Genomic DNA, 23,807 nt, shown 5'->3' on the forward strand with positions numbered 1-23,807 from the left:
TCAAGTATCTTTTCCAACCACAATGCTATGAGACTAGAAATCAACTACAAGAAAAAAGAAAACTGCAAAAAAACCAGCCACAAACATGTGTGCACATTCACACACACACACACACAACTGGGTGTTTTCTTCAGGTTTGTTTCCAATAAAGAATTAAATCTCTACTAAGCCTCCTTCTCCTCTCATCTCAATCACCCAGTCAGACTCCTTTGTGCTTGGTATTTGTTTAAGACGTCATTCCCCCATGGCAATGCAGGTCCAAAACATCTGTGAGTCTTGGTGCCCTCACTCTGTCAGCCAAGTCCAAGAAAATGTAATTAATCTCTAAAAGATGGCTGATCCTGCAGGAATCCAAGAATAAGAAAATAATGTTACACAACAAGACAATAGTTCAAATATATTATGACTGACACTGTGTATGATGCTCCTACTTGGAAAAAATTTTTAAACAAATAGACTTTCTTTTCAGATTTATTTATTTATTTATTTATTTATTTATTTATTTATGGCTGTGTTGGGTCTTAGTTGTGGCACATGGGATCTTTGTTGAGGCATGCAGGATCTTTTGTTGTGGCATGCAGGATTCTCTCTAATTGTGGCGTGCAGGCTCTAGGGTGCATGGGTTCTGTAGCTGTGGCACGCAGGCTCCAGAGCACGTGGGCTCTGTAGTTTGCAGCATGCAGTCTCCTTAGTTGAGGCGCACAAGCTCAGTAGTTGTGCATGCGGACATAATTGCCCCGCGGCATGTGGGATCTTAGTTCCCTGACCAGGGATTGAATCTGCGTCCTCTGCATTGTACGGCAGATTCTTTACCACTGGACCACCAGGGAAGTCCCTTCTTGGAAATTTTAATGGGCGCATACTGCAATGGCTTTTGCTGATGGGCAGCCTCAGGCAAAGGCATTGACGTTTAATCAGTGGCTGCTTCTATACCAGAATATATTTTTAAGGAGCAAATTTACATTTTTGAAGACAGTTTTGACGAACAGTCAAGTTTAGTGGACAGGAGAAAATTTAGGCTTCTATGGGGTCTATGAAAATTAGGCTGTGAATCAAATTAAGAAGTCATGGAGTTCCTCCCTAGAAATTTATGCTACTTAGGTTGAACTGAAACCCTTTGGTGAAATTGCAGAAAGACAAGTTGTCTGTTTTGATGTCAAGATACACTTTGAGGACAATTCAAGATATCTACAAAAAGATATATTTGCCATGGACAACAAATAAAAAATGCATCTGCTCAAAATTAAGTCAGTAGATATGACCTAAAATACATAAAACTAAATGGGAATACCAACTGTTTGTGAATGGTGCTGGACTAGACATAGCTCCATATGATGTCATTTCTCTCCATGGTCAAAACCCCACCAATTTCTTGGATCTCAGTGTTAGGGAAGCTCAGTGTATTAAATATTTTATTTGCTCATTGCTGATCCTAAGGTAAATAGTGAAATTTGCTATCATTGCTGATGATATCATCAAAGACTGCTGAACACTAGAACTCATAGCTCTGGTGGTTAGGCTTGAAGGAATCAATGTCCAAGAGTCTCAGAACATATTCAACAATATCCAGCTCCCTGTAACTTCTGGCATTGACTTGGAAGATGCAGTCAGGAAAGCTGTGGCCAGCATGGCAAGGAAGTTGTTCCTTTTTTTCTAATCCATTGTGTGGATAGAAGTCTCCATTCCTAGAAAAAGAGACATTTCTCATCACTAGGAAGAAAATAGTTTTCCATTTAGGTAAAAAAAAAGTGAGTTAGAGTCAGGAATCATATGGAAAAATTTTAAATCTGTACTTTTTTCAAGAATAGATATATAAGTAGCCTAAATTATTTGGATCTCACATACAGTTTTCATTAAAATAATGGCCTGTTTTCTTATGTTATGTTCTTTATCATGGTAAATCTGCCAGTGAACAGCATTTTGTTGATTTTTGGGAGCAATCTAAATGGCCAATGTGGATACAGTGAAAAATTCAAATCAGGACCTAGTTTATTTAAGAGAATTCTGCTGGACATGTAGTCCAGAGTTAAAAAAAAAAAAAAAAAGGAGGGGGAAAAATATCTCAGGCAAAATTACACTTAAAACAGATGGTTTGGTCATATTAAACTATTGAAAGGAGGGACTTCCCTGGTGGTCCAGTGGGTAAAACTCCACACTCCCAATACAGGGGGCCTGGGTTCTATCCCTGGTCAGGGAACTAGATCCCACATGCATGCAGCAACTGAGAGTTCACATGCTGCAACTAAGAAGTCCGCATGCTGCAATTAAGAAGCCCACATACCTCAACTAAGACCCAGAGCAGCCAAAATAAATAAATAAATAAACAATTGAAAGGATACAACTGAAATACAGCTATAACAAAAGTTATAACAAATGGCTGTTACACAACACAGTTACAAGTTTCCTATTCCAACACATATAGTGAATTCATTATTTTATTCCAAAATATTTTTATATGGTTTACCCCACATATATATTGTGCCATTTGCCTTTATCTTGTATACTCTCTTTATCTTACAATCAACATAAAACCTAAAGGCTTATTTGCGTCTGTGGAACAGACATCTTTTATTTCAAAACTGAATAATTCTGTTCTTTGAAAATCTATATAACTAATTCATTTTCAAGTAAGATAGCACTGAAGATCAAGTTTGTTATAGATATTAGTGTTTTAAATTTAATTTTTCTTCAGAATCTACCAGCTTTCTGCTGAAAGAGGGGAAAATATAATAAAGAAAGCATGGATTTTTTTTCGTGATAGTTATTTATGTGGTGGAGAAGAATTTGATTTAGGTTTTTGTTAACATGGATGAGGTATTCATCCATCCAGAATTTTCTGAGACTCTCCAGATCTCAAATATTTTCTTTTATTGTCAGATTGTATTTTAAATGATGAGTCTCAATATTTGGTTCATAAAATATGTTACCATATAATGGAGACATTTCTCCTACTAATTTAATATGAAAACTGAAAAAGGTGACGATTACAGTGATAAGTGTGCTCTCCCACTTGTTGTTGTGCTATGTCTCTAATAATAAACTTTGTACCTGTTTTTACTGTTTTGCCTCCGTGAGAAATGCATTTTTCATTGGGGGTAAGTGCCAAGGGGTGTGGTGGCTAGGATTCCTGGTTTTCATCCAGGCTACCCAGGTTCAATTCCTGGGCAGGGAATTAAGATCTCACTTCACCACACCACTCACTGCTGTCTCTCTGAAATCAGTTCCTGATCTTAGAGGAAATGTTTTTAGCTTTTCACTGTTGAGTATGATGTTAGCTGTAGGTTTGTCATATATGGCTTTTATTGTATTGAAGTATGTTCCCTCTATGCACACTTTCTGGAGACTTTTTATCATAAATGAGTGTTGAAGTTTTTCAAACGCTTTTTTCTTCATCTGTTGAGATGACCATATGGTTTTTATTTTTCAATTTGTTGATGTGGTGTATCACACTGATTGATTTGCAGATATTGAAAAATCCTTGCATCCCTGAGATAAATCCCACTTGATCATGGTGTATGATCCTTTTAATGTATTCTTGGATTTGGTTTGCTAGTATTTTGTTGAGGATTTTTGCATCTATGTTCATCAATGATATTGGCCTGTAATTTTTTGTGTGTGTGTGGTATTTTTTTCTGGTTTTGGTATCAGGGTGATGGTGGCCTCATAGAATGAGTTTGGGAGAGTTCTTCCCTCTGAGTTTTTTGGAATAGTTTCAGAAGGATAGGTGTTAACTCTTCTCTAAATGTTTGATAGAATTTGCCTGTGAAACCATCTGGTCCTGGACTCTTGTTTGTTGGAATTTTTTAAATCACATTTTCAATTTGAGTACTTGTGATTTGTCTGTTCATATTTTCTATTTCTTCCTGGTTCAGTCTTGGTAGATTATACCTTTTTAAGCATTTGTCCATTTCTTCTAGGTTGTCCATTTTATTGACATATAGTTGCCTGTAGTAGTCTCTTATGATCCTTTGTGTTTCTGTGGTGTCTGTTGTAACTTCTCTTTTTTCATTTCTAATTTTATTGATTTGAGCCCTCTCCCTCTTTTTCTTGATCCGTCTGGCTATAGGTTTGTCAATTTTGTTTATCTCTTCAAAGAACCAGCTTTTAGTTTCATTGATCTTTTCTTTTTTTTTTTTAAATTTATTTATTTAGTTTTGGCTGCATTGGGTCTTTGCTGCTGCATGCGGGCCCTCTCCAGTTGCAGCAAGCGGGGGGCCACTCTCCGCTGCCGTGCGCGGGCCTCTCACTGCGGTGGCCTCTCCCATTGCGGAGCATGGGCTCCAGGCATGGGGGCTTCAGCAATTGTGGCGCACGGGCTTAGTTGCTCCGCGGCATGCGGGATCCTCCCAGACCAGGGCTCGAACCCATGTCCCCTGCACCGGCAGGCAGATTCTTAACCACTGTGCCACCAGGGAAGTCCCATTGATCTTTTCTATTGTTTTCTTTGTCTCTACTTCATTTATTTCTGCTCTGATCTTTATGATTTCTTTCCTTTCACTAACTGGGTTTTGTTTGTTCCTCTCTCTCTAGTTGCTTTAGGTGTGAGTTTGGGTTGTTTATTTGAGATTTTTCTTGTTTCCTGAGGTAAGATTGTATTGCTATAAACTTCCCTCTTAGAACTGCTTTTGCTGCACCCCATAGTTCTTTTTTTAAATTAATTTTTATTGGAGTATAGTTGCTTTACAATGTTGTGTTAGTTTCTGCTGTGCAGCAAAGTGAATCATTTATGTATACACATATATCCACTCTTTTTTAGATTTCCTTCCCATTTAGGTTACCACAGAGCATTGAGTAGAGTTTCCTGTGCTATACAGTAGGTTCTCATTAGTTATCTATTTTATACTTAGTAGTGTATACATGTCAAGCCCAATCTCCCAATTCATCCCACCCCCTCTTCCCCCTCTGAATCCCATAGGTTTTGGATCATCGTGTTTTCATTTTCATTTGCCTCTAGGTATTTTTTGATTTCCTCTTTGATTTCTTCAGTGATCTATTGGTTGTTTAGTAGCATATTGTTTAGCTTCCACATGTTTTTGTTTTTTACAGTTTTTTTCTTGTAGTTGATTTCAAATATCATAGTGTTGTGGTTGGAAAAAAGATGCTTGATATGATTTCAATTTTCTTAAATTTACCAAGGCTTGCTTTGTGGTGCAGCATGTGATCAATCCTGGAGAATGTTCTATGTGCACTTGAGAAGAATCTGTATTCTGCTGCTTTTGGATGGAATGCTGTATAAATATCAATTAAGTCCATCTGGTTTAATGCGTCATATAAGGCCTGTGTTTCCTTGAATTTCTGTGTGGATAATCTGTCCATTGATGAAAGTGGGGTGTTAAAATCCCCCATTATTATTGTGTTACTGTTGATTTCTCCTTGTCTTATATATTGAGGTGCTCCTATGGTGGGTGCATATATATTTACAATTGTTATATCTTCTTGGAATGATCACCTGATCATTATGCAGTGTCCTTCTTTGTCTCTTGTAACAGTCTTTATTTTAAAGTTTATTTCAGCTGACATGAGTATTGCTACTCCAGCTTTCTTTTGATTTCCATTTGCATGGAATACATTTTTCCATCCCCTCACTTTCACTTTGTACATGTCCCTTGATCTGAAGTGGGTCTCTTGTAGACAGCATATATATGGGTCTTGTTTTTCTATTCATTCAGCCAGTCTATGCCTTTGGTTGGAGAATTTAATCCATTTACATTTAAGGTAACTATCGATGTGTGTGTTCTTATTGCCATTTTGTTAATTGTTTGGGATTTGTTTTTGTAGGTGTTTTTTCATCCTATTTTCTTTTATTCTCTTCTCTTGTTATTTGATGAGAAACTTTAGTGTCCTTTGTGTGTGTGTGTATGTGTGTGTGTGTGTGTGTGTGTGTGTGTGTATGTGTATCTATTGTAGAATTTTGGTTTGCAGTTACCATGAAGTTTTGATATAGTAGTCTATATATAAACAAGATTGTTTTAAGTTGCCAGGCTTTTAATTTCAAATGCATTTCCAATATCCTGCATTTGTGCTCTCTTTTTTTTTAAATTATTATTTATTTACTTTTTTGGCTGTGTTGGGTCTTCGTTTCTGTGCAAGGGCTTCCTCTAGTTGTGGCAAGCGGGGGCCACTCTTCATCGCGGTGTGTGGGCTTCTCACTATCGCGGCCTCTCTTGTTGCGGAGCACAGGCTCCAGACGCGCAGGCTCAGTAGTTGTGGCTCACAGGCCTAGTTGCTCTGTGGCATGTGGGATCTTCCCAGACCAGAGCTCAAACCCGTGTCCCCTGCATTGGCAGACAGATTCTCAACCACTGCGCCACCAGGGAAGCCCTGTGCTCTCTTCTTTTCACAGTTGCTGGTTTTGATATCATATTTGTGTGCAGATGATTTCCTACCTTTACTCTATTTTTGCCTTTACCAGTGAGCTTTTCCACTCATAATTTTCTTTTTTCTAGTTGTGTCCTTTTCTTTTCTGCCTAGAGAAGTTCCTTGAGCATTTGTCGCAAAACTGGACTGTTGGTGCTGATTTCTCTTAGCTTTTGCTTGTCTGTGAAGCTTTTGATTTCTCCATCAAATCTGAATGAGAGCCTTGCTGGGTAGAGTATTCTTGGTTGTAGGTTCTTCCCTTTCATCATTTTAAATATATTGTGCCACTCCCTTCTGGCCTGCAGAGTTTCTACTGAGAAATCAGCTGATAGCCTTATGGCAGTTCCCTTGTATGTTATTTGTTGCTTTTCCCTTGTTGCTTTTAATTTTTTTCTTTGTCTTTAATTTTTGTCAGTTTGATTACTATGTGTCTCAGAATGTTCCTCCTTGGGTTTATCCTGCCTGGAACTTGGATGATTGTTTCCTTTCCCATGTTAGGGAAATTTTTAGTTGTTATCTCTTCAAATATTTTCTAAGGTCCTTTCTCTTTCTCTTCTCCTTCTGGGACCCCTATAATGCAAATGTTGGTGCACTTAATGTTGTCTCAAAAGTCTCTTACACTGTCCTCATTTCTTTTCATTCTTTTTTCTTTATTCTGTTCTACAGCACTGATTTCCACCATTCTGCCTTTCAGGTCACTTATCCATTCTTCTGCCTCAGTTATTCTGCTATTAATTCCTTCTAGTGTATTCATTTTAATTATTGTATTGTTCATCTCTGTTTGTTCTTTAGTCCTTCTAGGTTTTTTTAGAACATTTTTTTTGTATCTTCTTGATCTGTGCCTCCATTCTTTTCCCAAGATCTTGGATCATCTTTACTAACATTACTCTGAATTCTTTTTCAGGAAGATTGCTTATCTCCACTTCACTTAGCTGTTCTTCTGGGGTTTTATCTTGTTCCTTCATCTGGGATATATTCCTCTGCTGTCTCATTTGTCTAACTTTCTGTGATTGTGTTTTGCATTCTGCAGGCTGCAAAGTCTTCTAGCTTCTGCTCTCTGCCCCCTGGTGGATGATGCTGTCTAAGAGGCTTATGGAGGCTTCATCAAGTGAGAGCCTTGTACCTGCTCACTGGTGGGTGGATGTGGGTCTTGTCCCTCTGGTGGGCAGGGCCATGTCTAGGGGTATGTTTATTCAGGCAGCTGTTTATTCAGGAAAACTTCAAGCAGCCTGTCTGCTGATGGGTGGGGCTGTGTTCTGGCCCTGTTGGCTGTTTGGTCTGAGGTGTCCCAGCACTGAAGCCTATAGGCTGTTGGATGGGGCCACGTCTTACCCACAAAGGCTCCTTTTATTTGTTTGTTTGTTTTTTGTTCTCATTAAAATAACAGAAAACCTCACCAGAAGAGTTACTGGTAGCTCAATCCTAATGGAACATAATTCATAATTTCATAGTTATAAACTTGAACTATAGACATTTTCTTCTGTGACTGGAGAATTTGCTAAGAAATCTCTAGTATACCTAGTTATATGGAGAGACCATCAAAATTGTGGTTTATTTTTTCATTCTAGTAGTTGAAATTCGTTTTGTTGAATGGAAAGAAATGGGCCAGGAATACTTGGAACAGTAGTTTTGCATTAGAGTCGCTTAAGTAAACAATTCCAAATAAACATGCCAGAACACCTAGGCCTAGTGAATCAGAATCCTTTGGCGATGGGGCCCAGGTATGCATGGTTTTTAAAAACTCCCAGGTGATTCTAGGGAGCTGATTAAGAATAGCTGATTAAGAACGACAAACATAGGAGATAAGCCAAGTTTTGTAAAAGCATCAATTGCGGCTCATTTGTTTATTATATTCTTGCAATAAAATATTAAAACTTGATTGTTGCCCAAGGCTAAACCTCCTAAACAAGCCTATGGTGGATATACTATGATGCAGTTATCTCCTTTCTTTGCCTGAGTGAAACTAGTGTTTTACTAGCAAAACAGCAAGAGCATTTAATAGCCACTCCACAGAGAGAAGCAATGTTTGCCATTGTTTACCATTAACATTTATTAGGCTGTGGTAGGCATGGTAAGGCCACAGAGACTGGACCAATTCATTTACAAAGGAACATGATGTAGCAGGCAGAGATGGGGGCAAAGCCTTAAAGGAAAACAACTTTTTAGAATAATGGCTGACATTTATAGGGCCTTACTTTGTGCCAGGACTTATTCAGAACACTTTATTTGCATTATCTCGTTTCATCATCATGACAACCATAAAGGTGAGGTCTATTTTTATCCCCACATTAAAGATGAGGAACCTGAAGCAGAGAGAGGTCAAGGTTACAAAGCTAGTAAGATTCCAGGCAGTATGACTGTAGAGCCTACATTTGAACTACTATGTGATATTGTCTTTCAAAGTCATACTAGTTGACTGCTATTTGGTGAGAAGGAATAAAGAGTGCAAGTTTTGTTTTTTTTAAACTAAATTGTTAGTCAGCAGCACCATACATAGTGGCAATTTGGGATGTATTTTAGAGAAAGGGGAAGAAAGAGTGGATATCACCATATACCAAGATGTTGGGTCTACTTGCCCACGCGTAGTAAAGCCAGTCTACTGATACTGAATTGTGGTGAAAGAGAGTGCAGCATTTATTGTAATGCACCAGACAAGGAGTCCAGGGCAGCTAATGCTAAAAAAATCTGAACTCCCTGAGGGGTTTAAGGAAAGCATTTTTAAAGGCAAGGTGAGGGAGGGGAGTCACAGGGTATGCAATCAGGTCATGCACAATTCTCTGATTGGTTGACAGTGAGGTAACAGGGCCATGTCACAGGACTTAACATTATCAATCTTCAGGCTTCAGTAGGTCCGGGGGCTATGTTATGTGCTCCTGGTCATCAAATAGTTAACTTCTTCCATTTGGTGGGGGTTTTAGTATCTATAAAACAATTTAGGAAATGTGCATCAGGTACTGTTATCTATGTATTTCAAAAAGGAACTAAAGATTCTGTGACTGTCATGTGGCTAATTTACTGTTTAAATTGTTACCAGTTCTCCTGGCCCAGCTGCTACTTTTGTCATTACATGTCCACATCCTTTTGTTCAAACAGGTATATAGCTAAATATGAGCAGAGAAAGGGGGCACGGGCCAAATGGCAGGAAGCCATACATCTTTTTTTTTTTTTTAACATCTTTATTGGAGTATAATTGCTTTACAATGGTGTGTTAGTTTCTGCTTTATAACAAAGTGAATCAGCTATACATATACATATATCCCCATATCTCTTCCCTCTTATGTCTCCTCCCTCCCACCCTCCCTATCCCACCTCTCTAGGTAGTCACAAAGCACCGAGCTGATCTCCCTGTGCTATGTAGCTGCTTCCCACTAGATATCGATTTTACATTTGGTAGTGTATATATGTCTATGCCACTCTCTCACTTTGTCCCAGCTTACCCTTCCCCCACTCCGTGTCCTCAAGTCCATTCTCTAGTAGGTCTGTGTCTTTATTCCCATCCTGCCCCTAGGTTCTTCATGACCTTTTTTTTTTTTTTTAGATTCCATATATATGTGTTAGTGTACGGTATTTGTTTTTCTCTTTCTGACTTACTTCACTCTGTATGACAGACTCTAGGTCCATCCATCTCACTACAAATAACTCAATTTTGAGGAAACCATACATCTTGTAAACAACAGGGGTCCTTGGGCAAACAAAGAAAAGCAGGAACCTCCAACTGATGGGAAGCCATATATCTTGAGGTGACAGGAGTCCTGGAGGCAGACAAAGACAGGTGGGAAAAAGCAGGAATTTCCAGCATCCTAATATAAACTTTTGCTCTTTATAGCCTCAGTACAATAAAATTAGCCTTGTAGATAAGAAGTACCCATCATGCACTGATGCCATACCACTTCTGATCAAGGCTAAATAAGGACAAAAATCCCTCCTCCCCTTTGGAGGATGGAGATGGGATGAAAATCAGGAAATATGATCCAAAACCCATCCCTCCCTAATGGATATTCTGCCCATTCATTTTTACACCCCCATATCAACAGCTTGCCAAAGAAACTCAGGGCAGCTACTCACCTGAGTCTGTCCAGTCTCCCCTTGAGAGCATATTATTGGTTAATAAATCCTCACTTTGCTTTCTCGACCTCTGTGTTTCACCTCTGAATTCTTTCTGTGATGAGATAAGAACGAGGCAGAGGACATGGAGGGAGGGGTCTGTCCCAGGAAGACCACATAGGGTCCTGCTTGGTTACAGAGGGACCATGCACACCTCCTTCCTCTTCCACTCCTCTTGCTCTCCTTATTTCCTTTTGTATTTTCCATTTCTTCCTTCTGTATCATTTTTCCTTCTCCATTGCTGAGGCTGTAAGTCTACAGACATTACCCACAGAAATTTCTAAGTGGTCTTGAGAAGCCTCAGGTATAAATAGGCAGAGGGGTGAAAAAGCCAAGCATTATGCCAGGTAAAGAAGTAATAGTGAGAAGTAAGAAGTAAGAATGTCATGGAGGGAAAAAGCCAAAAGAATCAGAGATGTATCTAAGTTGAGTGGAGGGAAAGGTGTCTCAAGTGACTCTCCTAACAGTTAGGACACTAATTAGGCTGGAGGAAAGGGGGGCGGTTACAAATTTGACATGAATGAACTGAAGGGTGTGAAAGAGGTATGCAGTTAGATGCAAACGACACAGATGTCTTTATTTCACCTCTGCAAAAATGGAAGGTATTCACCAGAGACCAGTGAGGATAAAGCGAAGCACAGTTCTTACACTAGGATGGACTACTATCTAATAAGACTCTTTTCCCATGTAAATGTTGATGAAATTACAGAATCACGTTGGAGTGAAAAGGACCTTTGAAATAACTGACTCAGGTAATTAAAAAAAAATTTAGCCACAAAACCCTTGAAACCAAGCAGGAACCTGTAGAGTCCACCCAGATAAAAAAAGCCTTTCCATGTCCCCTGTTTCTTGTTTGTAGGGAAAAGTTTTCAGCCTACTAGAACTTCCCTGAGTTCCAAAGGGCAGATTCAAACAGTTACTAATTAGGGGAGTGAGGGAATGCAGAAACAAAGGAAAGGCAGTCAAGAAAAAAATAGTGCAGCCATGAGGCAGGGTCCTGGTTCCTCCTCAAGGGATATATATAACAACCTGATACATTTCTCTGAGTTCTTCTGTAGGAAATAAGGCCCACACCCCGGTGGAGGATGACAACTTCAGGCTGAGCATAAGCACATGGACCCCAGATTGGCTGGAACAAGGGGCTGATGATTGAGATTCCTGAACACCACCCTATCATCTCACCACCCACCAATCAGAGGAAGGTAACACACCCTGCAGATTTCCCCAAAATTTTGCCTATAAAAACTCTTTCCCCCAAATCATGGAGAGCTCGGGTCTTTAGACCATGAGTCACCCCAGTCTCCTTGATTTGTTGGCCCTTGCAATAAACCTTTCTATGCTCCAGATTCTGATGTTTTGGTTTGTTTGGCCTCACTGTGTGTCAGGCACACGGCATCCCTATAAATGAGCTTCTGCTGTGAACTCCAAAATGTAAAACCGACAAAAGCAGATCTGCTTTCAATAAAGTGGGCATGAGCCGGTGTCCATTTCCTCTTGCCACTCCCGTTGTGTATGGTGACTACCTGAGGCATCTTTAAGAAACCCTAAGGCTCAAAGGAACGTAATTTAAAAATTAATAGTGTTACCCAAAAACTGGGTTGGCCTATTGGTAGGTGTCGAACCAAAAGACACAATCAAGCCAAAGATCAGGAGAAGGAAAGATTTATTATTACTTGCAGCAAGTGGGGAGAATACTGGGGATCTTTCCCAAAGCAGTGTCTCCCTGAACAGCAAAATTGGGGAAGTTTTAAGCTAACAGTACATGCATATTCAGGAAGGGGCTTGGGCAGTAGGCAGAGTCCAGGCTTTAGTTGATTAAAGTCAGAGAAGGTCAACATCATCCTCCCTCAGGTTCCAGTTGATCTGGTGGTTGAATACTTCAGGCTAATCTTTACCACTGAAGCAAAACTGGGAGTTTTTACAAGTGATATATTGTCTTTTCTATTGTTACTTCTCTTGCCTGATACCAGGCAATGTTTCTGCATTCTTTTGTTCCCTTAAGATCATTAATTACTGAGACCTGTTCAAGGGCAAGCCCTGTGGCCAGGCTTAGATAACAAAATGGCTTAAGTCAAAAATGGCTTCTCTCCTGTCAAAAAAGTCATGCCTGGTTCTCGTTCTTTGGGGACTCTCTGCCCTATCTGCTTTTAATAGTTTGGTCCAACTGTAAAATGGATTTTACAAAGAAAGAACTGAAGTACAGAAGAGTGACAAGAGTTACCAGGGTTAAATACTTGTTCTCCCATGCAGGGTGTTCTCTGTTGTACCATGCTGCCTTTAAACCAGCATATAGAATGAATCAGCAAATATATATTAGCATGACTTATGTGCAGTACTTGATCCTGGGTGCTAGAGTGTAAGATACAAAAGTATAAGTTGTGGGCTTCAAAGAGTTTATAGCTTAATTAAGAAAAATTGAATTAACAATGTAAAATTTGAATAGTTTAAAGAAACCAGGAAGTGGGACCTACCTGACTACTGTAGGGTCACTGAGGGCTTGGTTTGTTCTCACAGTGAGAGCATTTTGAGCACACCTGGAGTCCCTTAACTTCTCACCTGTAGGCCCAAACCTGCCCTAGCTGCTTCCCCCAGCAGGGATTTGAAAGCCTCCATAGGGTTCCTACCTGCTGCTCCGTTTCAGGTTTAGTCTGTGAGCTCTTCCAAAGTGCTTCCTGTCCATTGCTTCTGAGCCCATGTCCTGGGAACAAACTTGTTTTCCGTGAGAAGTGAGACCCTGCTTTGCTTTTGGGAGTTCTTCTAAGGAGAGCATTTTACCTGTAAACTCTGATGACTAAAGCCTTTTACCTCCTGGTGGACTTCCTGGTAAAGATGCTTGCTGGGAATTTCAAGAATTGCCTGCTGTTGGATCTCTCTTTTTTGTCACTGTTCTGTGATGACTTTGCTACCTTTATGTTGCTTGCATGTCACTTACAAGTGTGTCCTGCTTTCTGAATATACTGTTTTCGGGCAACACTGGTGGATTGATGTCTAGTTTCTATGTGTAGTTCTGCACATTCCCCTTGGGTTTAAGCAGACCTTGCCGGTAGTGGCTGAAGAAGTCCTGACTCTTCTTGCTGGTGGCTTCTCCTGTTATTAGCTGCTGCTAGACTAACTGAATGTGTTTTGTCCTTACTTGAGTACATATGTATCTTTTAGGCCTTTATGTCCACTAAGGAGTTGGAGAGTTGTTTTTGACAACCTAACTTGCAAAGAAGAACATGAGTGGACTATCAGCCTCAGCTGTGCCTCCCAGGTCCTGACTTAACCCTTGCAACAATTTGCTCTATGGCATCTAGACCAGCAGTTATTGGAGGAGAATTCTGCTCTGAGGTCTTACATCTCCTTCCTCACTGAGGAGGACCAACTCTTGAAGGCCCAGCATATGGGACAACTCATCACAGTGAAGCCCACCTCACGGACAGTTTGACATGTGAGAAGGAGTTACAGAAATCCTGTCTAGCAATTTGGTGTTGACTTATCTTTTTCTAGTTTTCTAGGACCTAGAGTCTAGTCATGAACTCTTTTACTGATCACATGAATATAAGGCTGAAGATCATTTGCCTCAAGGGATAAGCAACTTGCTATGTGAGTAACAGCCCCCCTGATGGCACTTATGGATGGGCCCTGACAAACCTGTGGGGAGAAAAACAGCGGTAGTGTGAGAGGGAAGCAATAAAGCAATTTTTAAATCCTAAGCTAGAAGTCTTTCTCCAATAGAAATTGAAGTGTATCACAGCAGAGAGGTGCTCAAACCCCAAATGTTTACAGCAGACCTATGTCAATTGTGGCAGTCAGAATTTTCCAGCCATATGTTCAATGTATACCAAGGGTGGAGATGGCTAAGCTCCATATTAAAGGTCTTAAGTTCCCTCCTGTCTGGGCTGCTTCATGTTGTCCTCTTTCAGCATCTGTACATAACTTGAAACTCTGGCTTCCCAGCCTGTGCTTGGTTATAGAAACTGCCTAGTTTGGAGTGATGCGGGTTGCATTTTTCACACCCTCTTCTAATAGGACTGGATCTTTGTCAACCTTGGCTACGTCTTTAGTGATAGACTGTTGGCTGAAGCCTCAATCTCCAGTTCCATATAGGACCTCACCCACAGGTACTTCCTTCTAGCACTCATGATATTCTCTAAGTACATCTTATTTGGCTTGGCATAGCCAGACTCTAATTTGACACACCTGAGCATTGAGCCTTCCTTTAAATGCTATCTCTTCCATGGTCCATGTCCTTTTAGTGTGGGGACCAGCATTCCATAGCTAATGGATGACATTCCCAGTTACCCCTCAGTTTTTTAGGAGCAAGGGGGTGTTCTCACCATGTTTTTCATGGCCTGAGGGCTTGGATCATGGTGATCAAAGTCTGAAACTCAAGTCTTCAGGAATTTCTACATATCAGACTTCATTGTGAGGCTCTCTTGCCCCCTTTATATAAGAAATAAACCCAGGGTACTCTGGCTATTGAGTATTCTGTTTTTGCCTGCCTGGCATCCTTTACCTTGGGACCATCTCTGGCAAGCACTTGTTCCAAACCTGACTAGCCAGGAGAGTACGAGCTTGGATCCTGATGTGAAAGAAGAGAGACTTGAGAGGACTGTTTTTGACCTAGTAGATGCTGGCTTGAGGCTGTGCTGTGTATCTGATGCTGAGTACTAGGTCCTATAACTTAAAAGAAGAATAGGTGAATAATTCTTGCTTAATCTGGTCTCTGGACCAGACAGACAACCCAATATATGTGATCTTAACCCTGCTTTAACAGAAAAGTAAGGCTAGGGGAAGTAGCACCCTGAACCACATTTATCCCTTAGGAAATGCAAATGATCACTCAAATCTAAAGGTTTTTGTTTAGAACACCAAGCAAAGGTTCTCAGCTCTTCTTCGGTTAGTAGTTTGACCCATTTCTCCACTTTCAATGTCCCCAGATACTTATAGCTTCAACTTTCATCTCTGCTATAGACTTGTCTAGAACTAAAGACAGTTCTAGATCATCTTGAGACCAAGCCATTCTTTATAAAATGGCACAACCAAGAATGCATGGCATTGTACTAGAAGTGAACTCTTTACCGTAATATCTCTCCTTTTGGTGATTAGGTCTCATAATCCCTCGCTATCCATTTCTTTAAGATACTGGGAAAATCATTCATTAGCCTTCTGTTGTCTGACTAATTTTGACCCCCTGGTTTCTATCCTCCACCACTGTATTTATTCAATACTTCAACAGCTAATGAAAAGGAAGGAGGCACTTGTGATCTACACCATTCAATTTTAGGTGCTCTTATAGACATCTACAGTACAGCCCAAGAAACTGAACTACCCTTAAAGAAACAATCATTGTCCATTGCCAAAATACCTCCTAGCCTTGACCCCAGTCCTCCCGGGGAGTCTGCCCATATGCTCCCCACCACTACTTTAATAATTGGCGAAACCACGGGTCCAGTTTAGATTTTTGGCACTGACTACTCTGTCATCATCTTTGGTTCCCAGTCAGACTTGCTTTTTGCTCTGTTCTGTGACTTGTGGCTTAAATTCTTGTTCATCTTTCTGTTTCTTATTACAGTCCTTTGGTGTCTGTTACTTCTAGTTGATTTTTCTTGGTATAAACTGGGCTGGATTTTGAGAGACCTTTTGTTACCATGGTTCGGTAACAGCTGCTCACTACTCCTAATTTGATTTTAGTGCTTAGATTCCTATTCGTTCTCTGAATGGGAGAAGCCTGGGATCACTTCAGTGATGTGGCACCTCCTAAAGGCCTCCATACCAGCCAGAAGACTTTGGTGATTTAGGAGCTCTTGAGGCAGGATCCTAATTTCCAAGTACTATTGATATTTGCCCAGGACTTTGCCTTTTTTGTTTCTATAAGTTCCTACTTCCACTGTTGCCATCTCCTGATCAAAAGTGCCTGCTATATTAAAGAAATATGAGCTTACTATATTTCTTTAAGTCCTAGATCCCCATTTCTTTAACAATTTGTCCCTAACTCCTTTTGTTTCCTGAACTCTCAGCCAAGGCTTGTCTAACCACCTCACCCACCCCAATCTCCTTGAGTTAGATTAGAACCAATTAACATGAAGCCACAATAAGATTTATATTCATTGGACTGGAAGAGCATTAAAACTATGGAGGAATTTGTAATAGAAGGGATGACATAAGAAATCTGTCAGAGACTGATAAACCCCAAGCAAATATTTTCACAGGCATGGAAAACATTTTAACTTGAGATCATGGTCTACCTATGTCATTGCCTCAGTAATTCAACTTCATTAAGTTTCTTGTTTCAACTGATTTTTCAAAGCTATTTCTATTAATGGCATGGTTAAATTTTATGAAGAGTTCCATAATCAATGCTAATTATTAATTTCTCATTCTGAGAATGTCAACAGGCTTCCTAGAGATGTTGAAAAGTAAATTCTAGGTCTAGTTAACATCCTATTAACCTACATGGTTTGAGAAAATGTTGATATCCAACCATTTCTGGCACAAACTGAAACAGAAGAAAACAAGACAATTAATGCTGCTTGTTTTTTTGAAAATTAATAATATAGCATCTAAACTTTCAGTTAAGATTCTGGACACACTATCTTTATTGAAGGTTAAAGTTATACTGTGTAAATTATTTTTACATGTGTTTGCTTAAAAGATGCAACCATTTAAATAAAACCTTTTTCATGTTTATCATGTCTATATTTGTCTCATAACTCTTAGATAGACTTCAAAATAACAAGGACATTTTCTCTGCAATGGTGTCCCTGACTATAATGGTTGCAATTGGAAAAGAGGCGGGCCTTTGGGTTGGAATCCTGCTTCTATTACTAATTATGTAACTTAGGGAAAGTTGCTTAACCTTGCTGAGCCTCAGATTCCACATTTGTAAAACTGAGGACATAAAACTTATTCCTAGGGTTGTTCTTGCTAGGATTAAATAATAAAGTATGTTAAGTGTAGTAAGTACTTAATACCTCACTAAAATGTAGCTGTAGATAGATACGTTTTATAAAACTGTGCCCTTTTATTCATGTAGGAACACAGACATGAATGTAAATCACTCTTAAAAACTATTTCCTACTTAAACAGCTTATACAGTTTGTCTTTTAAGTCTCAGTTGCTATATCTGTAAAATGGGATATGGAGATATCAATAATTAGAATAGTTTTGAGATAATTTTATGGGTTCTTTAATAATCTGAGCACTGTATCATCTGGCTTCTTGGTCCCTTGTACCTTCTTATAAAGTTACAACATTTCACCTGAAATAAAAATTCAAAATATATTAGAAACTTGACAGTTTGTTACTCTGGAGCAGATTTTTAAAGAGCTCTATGTTGATAATTTTCTTCAGTGGTTGCTAGCAAGATTGCTTGTTAAGCATGCAGATTGTTGGGCCCTGGCCCCAGAGATTTTGAAACACACACTATAATCCATTGGGGTTCAGAGAAACTATTAAAACTTATATTTGCTTTTAGCTGACACATTATATCTAATGGGGTCTGGAACTCTGCGTTTTTAACAAGTACTCCAGTGATTCTGATACAGCTAGTCTGAGGACCATCCTTTGAGAAATATGCCTGAGGGCAGTGACCTCTAATGTGCAGTGTACATAACTTAGGTTATCTGGAAGAATATGTTAGAAATTCTATTTATAGTTTTGTCAAAATCAAATTAATCTCCACTCACATTTAGTATGCTGGAGGTTTCATTAGGTCTGCATGTCTGATTGTCACATGTCACAGATTCTGAGAGGTGCTCTAAAAAAACACTGTAGAGTGGGAGTTCGCAGGCAGGGGAGCTGCCTCTGGCACCCTCCCTCCTTAGCTTTAAGCAAGACATGATTTTTGTACCTGGTAAATACTTATATAACCCAAAAACTATTTTTGCAAAATGGACAAGTGGGTTAGAAAAATCTAAATTCCCTACAGTGAAGTTGAAGATAATAATTGAAGCACAGATAACCAATAGAAAATGGCAAAATGGATGCTCCTAGTATGAGGTCTTAGCCATAATGTAAGTAAAAGCTAAGACCATCTAAATCAGCTCTAACAAATCTCCCCAAATTAGAAATGATCATGAAGATTATATGAAATATGGATTTACATCCAGGATAGTTAATGATGAAATTGCCATCTCTGGGCAAGTATCTTTGTATTTTGGGGTCTTTGAGAGATTAATGATAGTATGAAGCCATTAAATTAGTTAGACATTTTAAAATGAATTGTTTATAATTTTTTAACATCTTTATTGGAGTATAATTGCTTTACGATGTTGTGTTAGTTTCTGCTGTATAACAAAGTGAATCAGCTATACATATACATATATCCCCATATCTCTTCCCTCTTATGTCTCCTCCCTCCCACCCTCCCTATCCCACCCCTCTAGGTCATCCCAAAGTATCAAGTTGATCTCCCTGTGCTACGCAGCAGCTTCCCACTAGCTATCTATTTTACATTTGGTAGTGTATATAGGTCAGTGCCACTCTCTGACTTTGTCCCAGCTTACCCCACCCACACCGTGTCCATTCTCTACGTCTGTGTCTTTATTCATGTCCTGCCCCTAGGTTCATCAGAACCATTTTTTTTTTTTTTTTTTAGATTCCATATACATGTGTTAGGATATGGTATTTGTTTTTCTCTTTCTGACTTACTTCACTCTGTATGACAGACTCTAGGTCTATCCACCTCAATACAAGTGACTCAATTTCATTTCTTCTTATGGTTGAGTAATATTCCATTGTATATATGTGCCACATCTTCTTTATCCATTCACCTGTTGATGGACATTTAGGTTGCTTCCATGTCCTGGCTATTGTAAATAGTGCTGCAATGAACATTGTGGTACATGTCTCTTTTTGAATTATGGTTTTCTCAGGGTATATGCCCAGTAGTGGGATTGCTGGGTCATATGGTAGTTCTATTTTTAGTTTTTTAAGGAACCTCCATACTATTCTCCATAGTGGCTGTATCAATTTACATTCCCACCAACAGTGCAAGAGGGTTCCCTTTTCTCCACACCCTCTCCAGCATTTATGGTTTGTAGATTTTTTGATGATGGCCATTCTGACCAGTGTGAGGTGATACCTCATTTTTGAAAGAAATCTTTTTTTGTAGAGTTAGGAGAAACATTTAAAAAAATTGTTTTATCATAACTTTTAAAAATCCATAAATCCCACTCCTCTGGCCACCCTAAAGATTTTCCTGCACCCTGAGTTATCTGTTATCTCTTTACTCTCTTCTACTTGAAAAATATGTTGCAGAACAATATTCTGTGACGTAAGCAGGTATTCAGGCTCTAGAATAAACCATTTTCTGGGGGAGGGATGGTGGTGGGAATTGGCCAATACTTTGCAGCTAACATGTTTTGCAATGGACCAAAAAACAATCCTCCAAGCAGAGTTTTATGTTTTGTATTACAAATTAAAGTCTGGCTCCTTTTCTTTTTCTTTTTGGTTGCTTTTGCCTCTCATTACTGCATGGGAATATTTTCACCATATGACTTATAAAACTGGAAACTTTTCATTGAATTTTTATCACTATAGCATGAATAATTCATTCAGTCCTCAAATGTCACAATGAACATCAAGTGGTTTTACATAATGCATTCCTGATGGAGTTTCAAGAAGCCAGCAATCCAGGGATGCAGCAGAGGAGACAAAGTTTGGAAAGGAATTTCATATAAATTTATCATTTAACCAGGAAGGATAAAATAAGTGGAGAGAAAAGACTGAGAAATAAAAGTGTGGGTTTTTTTTAAACCAAAAATAGGAAAAAAAGCAAAACTAACACACTTGTCACTGGGGACAGAGGGGGAAAAAAACAGAAGGTAGCCAAAAACAGATGGTCTGGTGGGGGGGGCAGGAGGGGAAATTAGGAACCTCATAAGTATAGGAATTGAATTTGAAACTGTAGTAAAATGGTATTACATTTCGGAACCATAATAAATATTTACAATTTTCAAGGACTCTGGGAACATTTTCAATGTTATCTGAGTGAGGAATCTTGAATGAAATATAATAGCTATTAGAATTCTACCTTTGAATGTTTATTAGTTGATGAGAGTACTCCTCCTTCTAGTATCCCTTTCTTTTAGGTTTTGAGATTGACCATATTATGGTAATCCAGCCAAATGAAATTTTCAAGCCCTTTATGGAACAGACTGTTCATTGTCTATTCAACAGCTGTTCTCTCATTTTTTCTTGCTAATAGAACCCTAATTTTATTTTTCTCCAGATAGAGTGTAGCCTATCAAGATCTCTTCGTCTCAGGGAGGATGGGCCTCATACCAGCCCCATGGAATTAATCATCACTAGCTTACACTAGTCATGGTAATTCCACTCCCTTTAGCTAATGATTGGCCTGGGGTAAGCATGTTTAAGAGTTTTCTATTGCTGCTGTACCAAATTATCACAAATTTATTATTTCACAGTTCTGTAGGCCAGAAGTTTGGGTTGGCTCACTTGGTTTCCCTGCTCTGAGTTTTTTAAGGACAGAATCAAGGGGTTGACTGGCTGGGCTCTTATCAAAATGCTCTGGGAAGGATCTGCTTCCATGTTCATTCAGGTTGTTGGTAGAATCCCGTTCCTTGAGGTTGTAGGACTGAGGTCCCCAATTCCTTGTTGGCTATCAGCTGGGGACTGCCCGTAGCTCATAGGAGCATCTCTTCAGTCTTTGCACATGGACCATTACATCTCAGAGACAGCAAGGGTGTATTGAACCCTTCACACTTGGAAACTTTCTGACTTTTGCTTGGTCTCTCTTGTTGCAGCCCTGGTAAATGTTTTGCTCTTAAGGAATCATGTGGTTATATTGGGCCCCTAGATAATCTATTTAAAGTTTTGCAAACAATTATATCTGCATATTCACAGATTCCCAGGATTAAGGTGTGGATATCTTTGGGGGTCCATTATTCTGCCTACCATTATATGTAACACATAAATAGTCAAAGAAAAAAGGGGGATTCCATTGGAGGCTTCATTTCCTAGGTGAAAAGATAGAGACTCTGCTCTTTTTATCCAGCTAGAGATGCTAGTGGGGGGACAAGGTGTCTGGAGTGGCAGCAGCTACCTTGTAACCAGGAGACGTCAAGAATGAAGATAAAAGTCAACATACCAAGGATGGTGGAGCAGGAGACTAGAAAGCACCTAGGTCCTCTTGATGATATTTTTGAATAGCAGAACCAATGCCAGTGATTGCTTTTGTCTGGATGGCTTGTCATTTGAGGAAAAGTAATGATTTGTTTACAAGCACTCAGTTCAGTTTTCTGTCACTGGCAACCAAAAGCAATTCTAAATGTTATGTTGCTCCTAGCCCTGATTTCTGGAACTCTACTGTGGGACACATCTCTACTTTTCCACACTTTAAAATGTAGTGTTGGCCAATCTGATTAAATTAATTTATATTGTAATTCATAATAAATGTCATCAGTGGTGGTGTCAAACTTAGCTTCACCTTGAGACTGTATTCAGGATTACAGAGTCCAGGAAGAGGGTCCAGGGGTCAGCAAACTATAGCCCATGAGCCAAATCCTGCTGGCATAAGCCATGGAGCTAAGAAAGGTTTTCATATTCTTTTTTTTTTTTTTGGCCTGCACCACACGTCATGTGGGATCTTCCCTGACCAGGGATCGAACCCGTGCCCCCCGCATTTGGACCGTGGAGTGTTAACCACTGGACCACCAGGGAAGTCCAAAAGGCTTTCATATTCAAAAAACTTGTAACTCCACACCGTCCCCCCCCCCCCAACAACAACAAGAACAGAAAAGAATATGTGACCACAAAGCTGAAAGTTTATTATCTGGGCCTTTATGGAAAAATCATGCCAACCTGTGCACTACTCCCACAGAGGACTCAACTATCATGAAGTTGAGACTGGGGTTTTACTAAGGGAAGAGTTATTAGGTAAGCATTTAATACCTTTGAAAAATTGTTATAAATCACTGTGTAAAGCTTTTGGCACAGGTAAAGATGAATTCTATCTTCAAAATAGGTTTCTTTTCAGTTCAACATTTATTGAATTTCTATTATTACAAGAGTATGGAAGACACTGGAGTTACATAATGAATAAAACAGGGTCTTAATGTAGCTGGAAATCACTTCAGGGAGTCATCTTCTCTGGCAGAAATTATTCACACAATATTCCGAGCAAAAGATAAGGGCCTGTATAAAAAGGATTGCATGCAAAATTTTATGTGGATTGGGAATTCCCTGGCAGTCCAGTGGTTAGGGCTTGGCTCTTTCACTGAGGGGGCCTGGATTTGATCCCTGGTAGGGGAACTAAGATCCTGCATGCCGCACAGTGTGGCCAAATGAAAAAAAATTTTTTATATGTATCTACTTTTTTCTAAGGATATGGAAATAAGGATGGACAGCAAGTGGTTGGAAATTTGGGCCTGTAACTCAGGATCAGAAGAGTAGAAAAGGAATGAACAACCATTTAATAGCTACTTTATATACGTTAGTTAAATTGTTATATCAATCCCCAAAGGTAAATGCTGTTTTGCAATTTCTGCTTCAGGTCATACTCCAATGACCATATTGCTTTCATTAAATCAAACTGTCTCCTAAAGAGAAGCAGGGACTGAAGATAAAGATTAGGAGAAGAGTCACAAATCTCTTTAAAATTCTGGAGAGGCAGATAGGGAGACTAGAATAAAAGAGTCAAACACAAAACCTGAAGGATTTGCCTGCATTTAATCATGGAAAAGGGAGAGAAGCTAGTGAAAAACTCTGAAAACAAGTGATCAGAACGTGTAAAGAAAACTAGGAGAGAATTGTTTCACAGAGGCCAGGAAATTTAAAAGGTTTAAAACCTCCAGTACCTTCAAGCAGGGTGGATGTAGAGATGAAATAAACTGAATTTGGTCAACAGGACATAAGGTGATATTTTGTTTTGCTGTCCAGTTTTTTTTCCCTTTTTTAAATTAATTTTTATTGGAGTATAGCTGCTTTACAATGTTGTGTTAGTTTCTACTGTACAGCAAAGTGAATCAGCTATACATATACATATAACCCCTCTTTTTCGGATTTCCTTCCCATTTAGGTCACCACAGAGCATTGAGTAGAGTTCCCTGTGCTATACAGTATGTTCTCATTAGTTATCTATTTTATACATAGTATCAATAGTGTGTATATGTCAATCCCAGTCTCCCAATTCATCCCACCCCCTACCCCCCTTTCCCCCCGGTATCCCTACGTTTGATTTCTACATCTGTGTCTCTTTCTGCTTTGCAAATAAGTTCATCTATACCATTTTTCTAGATTCCACATATATGCATTAATATACGATATTTGTTTTTCTCTTTCTGACTTACTTCACTCTGTGTGACAGTCTCTAGGTCCATCCATGTCTCTACATTGTTGTC

The 23,807-nt window shown here is 39.3% G+C and overlaps 1 protein-coding gene and 1 pseudogene across 1 annotated transcript in view; both read left to right on the forward strand.

The window, feature by feature from the left end:
* The window catches only part of ALKBH8 (alkB homolog 8, tRNA methyltransferase), a 253,312-nt gene that overhangs the window by 159,938 nt on the left and 69,567 nt on the right, over window positions 1-23,807 (forward strand). The gene's annotated exons all lie outside the window — the stretch shown is intronic.
* Window positions 868-1,657, forward strand: LOC133099825 (succinate--CoA ligase [GDP-forming] subunit beta, mitochondrial-like; annotated as a pseudogene).

The sequence above is a fragment of the Eubalaena glacialis genome, chromosome 10, assembly GCF_028564815.1.
Source record: "Eubalaena glacialis isolate mEubGla1 chromosome 10, mEubGla1.1.hap2.+ XY, whole genome shotgun sequence".
Classification (NCBI taxonomy): Eukaryota; Metazoa; Chordata; class Mammalia; order Artiodactyla; family Balaenidae; genus Eubalaena; species Eubalaena glacialis.